The 6459-nt window shown below is 37.7% G+C and overlaps 1 long non-coding RNA gene across 2 annotated transcripts; it reads right to left on the bottom strand.

The window, feature by feature from the left end:
• Window positions 1–1891: 1891 nt before the first annotated feature.
• On the bottom strand, window positions 1892–6316 carry LOC115929306. 2 transcript variants are annotated; one of them, XR_004066414.1, is made up of 5 exons: window positions 6259–6316; window positions 5341–5435; window positions 4664–4785; window positions 3903–4017; window positions 1892–2738 (listed from the first exon to the last, which is right to left on the bottom strand). It is a non-coding gene; the product is annotated as an uncharacterized LOC115929306 (long non-coding RNA). The 2 variants fall into 2 exon arrangements; XR_004066415.1 differs by having other exon boundaries at window positions 5341–5432; window positions 6259–6273.
• Window positions 6317–6459: the final 143 nt, after the last annotated feature.

Below are 6459 nucleotides of genomic sequence, written 5' to 3'. Positions count from 1 at the left end.
ACAGTGAAAGTTACAACCTGTTGATCTGTGTTAAATCTATGTAAAAGATTAGATAAATATTTTGAACAGTTTTTAAAAATTACTACAACTGTACTTTCTTAATCTACATATAGTTACAACTGAGTTACTAAAGAAGAAAAAATGGGTAAGTGGAATGGCGAAAGCCATCTGGAACAGATAAGTTACAGTTATACTGTCATTGAACATACAACCTGTATAAAGCACATTTAAAGTCAGAATATAAAATACGAATACGAATATGTGGATCCCGAGGAATTTATCATACATATTAAAAACTTCATAAACACATGGAGTTTTATGGTTAATAATGTAGACATCGATGCATGCTAATACATATCGTCACCGTTTTCACGAAGTGTCCCAAGAGCGTTTTAGCGTACAGAAACAAATTTTGAGATAAACGCGTTTAAAGTTTCACTTTTTTACAATCGCTGTTTTCACGGGGAAAAAGTATGTGATGGTATTCATTTTTTTGGATATCTTGATAGTACACTATCTACAGAATGAACTGATATAAGTTTTACGTGGAAATAATGTTTATTTAAACAATAATTAGACCTCAATCACAGAGGACAGCCAGAGGACGGATCGTGAAAACGAAAAACGTGACATCCACGCTTAGGCTCGTCTTCACGTAGTGGCCCCGCAGCTTACGCGGCCCCGTTTCCCCTGTTGGTTATGTGAAATTTCGTTTTTACGAACCGTCCCAGTTGACGTGCGCGCTGTGCAAAGCAATGCCCATTTGCGTACCCCCCCCCCCCCCACCCATAAAACTATATTTGTCATACCTAGCTGATTCTGTTTCCTCGAAATCACAGCACTATATTCAATGTTAGACTCGCATCACTCTGCCCCATCCAGAAATTCATCTTGAATCCTTCACATAATGCAGGAAATGCAATAATTTGTTAGTGACTCTGAATGCCTGTTATGGAAATTGTTTATACTGTCCTGCTTCATATGTGATTTAAGTTTAATTGAATTTTTTTCTTCAATGATCAATAGCATATTTGTATACTTTTTTTTTGGGGGGGGCACACCAAGCACTATATACAACTTCTTCTCAATTCTTTCTTTCTCTCTCTCTCTCTCTCTCTCTCCTCTCTAGCTCTCTCTCCTCTCTAGCTCTCTCATGCAAACAAGAACATCCCCCTCCTTCTCTTTCTTTCTCTCTCTTTATCTCTCTTTTTGTCGTTTATTACCCCTCTTTGTTGTCACATAAGTCATCATTTTAGTACATTACTCTCTCAGACACATTTCTCCTATAAACAAATCTAACTAAATAAGAATAAACATTGAATAGCACAAAGCAATCAAATCTTAAGATTAATACTTTCGTCTTGATTATGACTGCATTTATTTCTTTGCAATATACAGTAACTGGAATCGTTTTTGTACAGTTCATTTCACAATTACATGTACAATCATTAAAAATTGATAAATCATAATAATAATAATAATAATATAATAGCCTAATAGTTCACTCAAAATTTTATTAAACCGAAACAGAAATTCTTTTTGCCCAATTGATCGTGAGCCCGGCAGCCACTGAGCAGCGCCAGATCTGCGTTGCTCTATCCCTTATTGTTGAACGCCAAACAAGGTAGCAACAACTCCCATCTTTTAACGTCTTTTGGTATGACGCGGCCGGGATTCGAACCCACGACCTCCCGGTTGTGAGGCGGACGCTCTACTGACTGAGCCAACACTCTGGTGTAATGAATCATGTTTGAATATCAAAATTGTAACTTATTTAACTGTAGCCCACACTCATGGCAAAAAATACAACATGGTAGCTCTATAAAGAAGGGGGTTACCGGTGGTCTTGGAAAATTCTGAAATGCAAATTCACAAGGCCACTGATTAGGGGGAGGGAGGGTTACAATATAGTTTGAGTACTGCCACAATGGAAGAGGAGCTTAAAAGAAAATCATTAATTATTTATATTTTTTGTGTATGACATACAAAGTTGTCAGCTGCATACGTCCCTGTTGCCTCATATAATTGCAGATCTGAGATTTACATAGATGTTGTAATCTAACTTTTCAAACATTATTTCTTATTCTATGTCTGATTTCTTTCAAACTTTCACCAGTCTATTACACTTATTTTGTTCTGCTTTAACATAAATCAACTTGTTACAGAGGTTGGATTGCCCTTTGAAATATAAACTATTAGCAATTAATATTAGTCCTACATGCCAAATCCTTCTAAAAACATACAACATTGTAAGTTTATGGGATTAAAACTTCTTACATGCAACTTTCATATGATGGATGACCTTAGTCTGTGCTGTTCTTAGTGAGGAAGGAGGGAGGTTGTCACTGTCAAAATAATAATAACAATATGCTCAAGGCGCTCCAACTATTACCCTGGCTCTGCTAGGTAGCCGCTTTCGGTGCTCACAGCAGAGTGGCAAATTTAGATTAATATCTTGCCAAAAGACATTACTGCTGTGGCGGGACTTAAACCATGGATCCTGTGATCCACAGTCCAACGACTTATCCACTAGACCACAAAACCTCTAAATGGAGGCACATTCGGAGTCAGAGTCTCCTGTCAGCGTTGCAGTCCCCATCCAGTCCACATCCATCTAGCTCATAGTGACTCTTGAACCCACCCTAAGCCTTCCGTTACATCGAAGATCTCGTTTCTTGCCACAATTGATCTCTCCATCACGATCCCACCTAACAATAACTTCTGTATTTTTGTCCATCCTAAGAGGTAATTGACAAAAGATTGTTACAATCAAGTTATCAATAACTCTGTTCAATGATAAGTAGAGAGGACATAGTAATTTTATTTCATAAAACAGGAATGAAACCTAGAAACGGGTATTAAATAAAAAGTGGTTTTAATCTGTCCTAAATTGATATTTTGAAATATACAGTAACTATAAATGAAAATCAGAATATGAATTTAAGGTCTACTTTTAACAGAAAAAAAGCAAAGCATGCACCGAGTAGAAAAGCAGATTTGCAATTGTTTTATAAATACTGTTGCACCATTTATTCACTTAGAATGCAATTTGTGACATTGTGGCACTAAATTCCTGGTAGGAAATCAGAGTGGTATAACTCCTATTTAAAAATATGAATGGCTTTCCTGTGTTCAACACTTTTAGGTTGGGAGGATTGGTATATTGTTTAAACAATTGTGACAGCATACTCCATTAACTTATACTCCATAGTCTGTATGGTACTATTGTATTCCATTTCAATAAAAAATGTAGCGGACATCTATACAGTATTTATCAACCACTGAAGATGATATGATCGGGTTCCATATGTATTACTGGGTTTGTTGTCAATCATTGAATTGATATGTTCATATCTAAAGAAGATATAAAATCTGCAGGTTATCAGCAAATTTGTGATGAATGTTATAAAGTATAAACCCAGTAAGTAACAATGAATGCACTTGCATGTACTTGTCTGCCAGATTGAAAGAAACTTTATTATATCAACTTTCAGAAAGACCACTCAATAAGGATCAATATTCAAAGTTAGTCAAGCGTATAATATCATTCATTATTATTTATGGTGCAATTATCGCATAAAGACACGCGTGATGTAGCAACGGGTAATATAAGAGCATATTACCATACGTTTCACATCTGGGTACTTGTACATGATACATGTATAAGTGATACTTGAAATATAAGAAGAGGATAATTGATAATAATAACATTGACTGGCTCACATTTTGGTTGATATGAGACAATATTGCCCTCAACATAACCATATTGCCCTCGTCTTCCACCCGGCCAATATGATTATATTTGGGCAATATAGTTTCATATTCCCATTAAAGCCAGTCAAAATTATAAAATATTTCATATATAAACAATATAAAATGTAACAAATTAGGTTAAAACTTACCTTTGATGACTGAGGGGACTTAGCTATTCAGTCGGTCGGTCTGTCAGTCGTTTGGTCTGACCTCCAAACTGTGGTATTGGAAAAGCAATCAGTTCAAGGGCAGAGGGTGAAGATGCTGGGTTAAAAGGAGAATATATTTGATAACTCATGATGGATGCAGAAAACCCCCAACACAGCTCGTACAGGAAGCTATACTGGGATGATATGATTTTAAAATCGCATCTCTTCAAAAAATTACAGGCATCAGGTTAATGCATATTATTTTATTTTTTCTGTGATGAAACAACACAAATTAGTGTAACTTTCCTTCTTCACCCCCTTCCCCCTATGAAAAAAAGACAATAAGAAAAATACAAAATATAAGATGAAGCCTGTCATCTTGTAAGTTGATACACCATAAGTAGCTCAAACATGACATGTTGGCAAAATGAATGTCTGTCACGCACATTAAAGAGCGAGGAACTTGTGTTTGATGCCTTACAATACCATCAACTGCCCAAAACCTTTCAAAGCAAGATCAGTCATGCGTTTATGAAAAAAATTGAGTGTTTGGGAACCCGTCATCTTTGGAGGGCCCTCCTAGCACCCCCACCACTTTGTGCACATTAGAAAATTACTTCCCAGCATAGTTTTGTCCATGGATCATTGTTATGTAAATGAAAATAGTTCATTTGTTTGCTAAAGATTGACCCCTCCCCCTCACCAGCCCAACTCCCAATCTATAACTTTTCTTTTGGAGCTAATTTCATTACCACACATACCTTGTCAATTTGCTAAAAGCTCTCCACATCAGCTGCACAAACTCCTACATGGACATCAACCACTGGGGGTGCTAGTGGTCCCTCATCTCTTGCGTATCCCAGCTGTCTATTCTACCGGTAAACTATGAAAAAATATGAAAAGTATTTGTTTAATTTTTCTGCATTTGTTCAAACAAGCCACTTCATCTCACGGTTGGATATCCCTTTAACTTATTAGCAAGCACATCATTATCTAAAGCAATTAAGAAGACCTTGGATAATTAAGTCTCAGTCTTGCAAACATGGGATGAAACAACCCAAATTAGTGCCAACTCCCCCCCCCCCCCCCCACAACGTGACGGACATGTGCGCTATACCAGAAGCATCTACGGTAGTACTATTATTATAAGCAAACCCCCCCCCCCCCCAACAAAACAAAAAGCCTGTCATCCTCTAAGTCCAAGGCAAAAGGTACACCTTAAGTAGCTCAACCACAACTTTGGTGGCAAAATGAAATTATCATGCACAATAAAGAGGGAGGAATTTGTAGTGGACGTCTTCCCATACCATCAGCTTTATCTTTGTCTTTAAAGCAAATTAATTAAGAGCAGGCATGCGTTTATGAGCATAAAGCCGAGTGTATAAGAAGCCGCTCCAGCCTATGCTAGGTTGACCCCCCCCCCCCCATCCATTAGTACCTCAACAACATGCTAAAAGCTCTCCACGTCAGCACTTAGACATCAGCCACTGGGCCTGGGAGTGCTAGTGATGGTCCTCTCAGCCGGCTATTCTACTGGTAAAACCGGGAAGAAACATGAAATGTATTTGCTTCATTTTTCTGCATTTGCTGAAATTAAGCCACTTCATCTCAATTCTCATGGTTGGATTTCCCTTTAAATTATTAGCAAGCACAAAATTGTTTATTTATTCAAGCATACCTGGCTTTACTATTCAAGTCTCAGTCTCGTATTTATAACATGAACATGGAAAGAGCTTACGAGGGGGTCATGTAACATTTAAATCTAGTACTAGGAGTACGTAAGTACTAACGTAGTAGATCTAGACTCTAGGCTCGCGCTCGAGCCTAGACTCAACTCCTACGTCGCAATTGCCATTTTATGATTTGGCATTGTCATATCAACATTGACATTGAATTTTAACCAAAATGTGCCCTTGGCTAATTGGGCCTTGCCTTGGAGGCTTGGGCTAGTACTGCTTAATCAGTTAACATAGTTAATGTAAAATTATTATTAATGGGCTTCACTCTTCAGCGAATTCGCCTTGTGACTCGTGACATTGTTGTTATTGCATGTAACTGCTCCTGCACTTATACATGTTCAAGCTTATCTAAGATACTGTGTTACTTAATACTTAGTAGCACTCTGTTGATAGTACTAGTAGTAGTAGGCGAGTACTACGTACTACTAGTACTAGATCTGCATACTAGTAGACCGACAATACAACTCACGCAGAAAACAGTGCGTGGGACTGTAATGACCTATCTCGCCATTTCGTAACTTGATATATCCGTTTAGAATATGAGTTTGTTTATACTGCTACAGACGATATTATTGAACGATGCATAACATTGTTTTAAAATAAGTGAAAATAATTACCTAGGGCTGTCAGATTCCTCTAACAATTCCACCAGAAGCACCGGTATCTGTGACAAAGTCTTCGCGGAGCCGGTTCGTGTACGATTATCAATAGCAGACTACATTTGCGCGTAAGAGGCCACTTCGTGAAAACGGTGTTTGCTAGTTGTACCGCTCGTGATACGTTTCGTGACGTCACGTATGACGTAATTAAGCAAGATT

The sequence above is a fragment of the Strongylocentrotus purpuratus genome, unplaced genomic scaffold (genome assembly GCF_000002235.5).
Source record: "Strongylocentrotus purpuratus isolate Spur 01 unplaced genomic scaffold, Spur_5.0 spur5_scaffold_4, whole genome shotgun sequence".
Lineage (NCBI taxonomy): Eukaryota > Metazoa > Echinodermata > Echinoidea > Camarodonta > Strongylocentrotidae > Strongylocentrotus > Strongylocentrotus purpuratus.
This window is presented reverse-complemented; position numbering and strand designations above follow the sequence as displayed.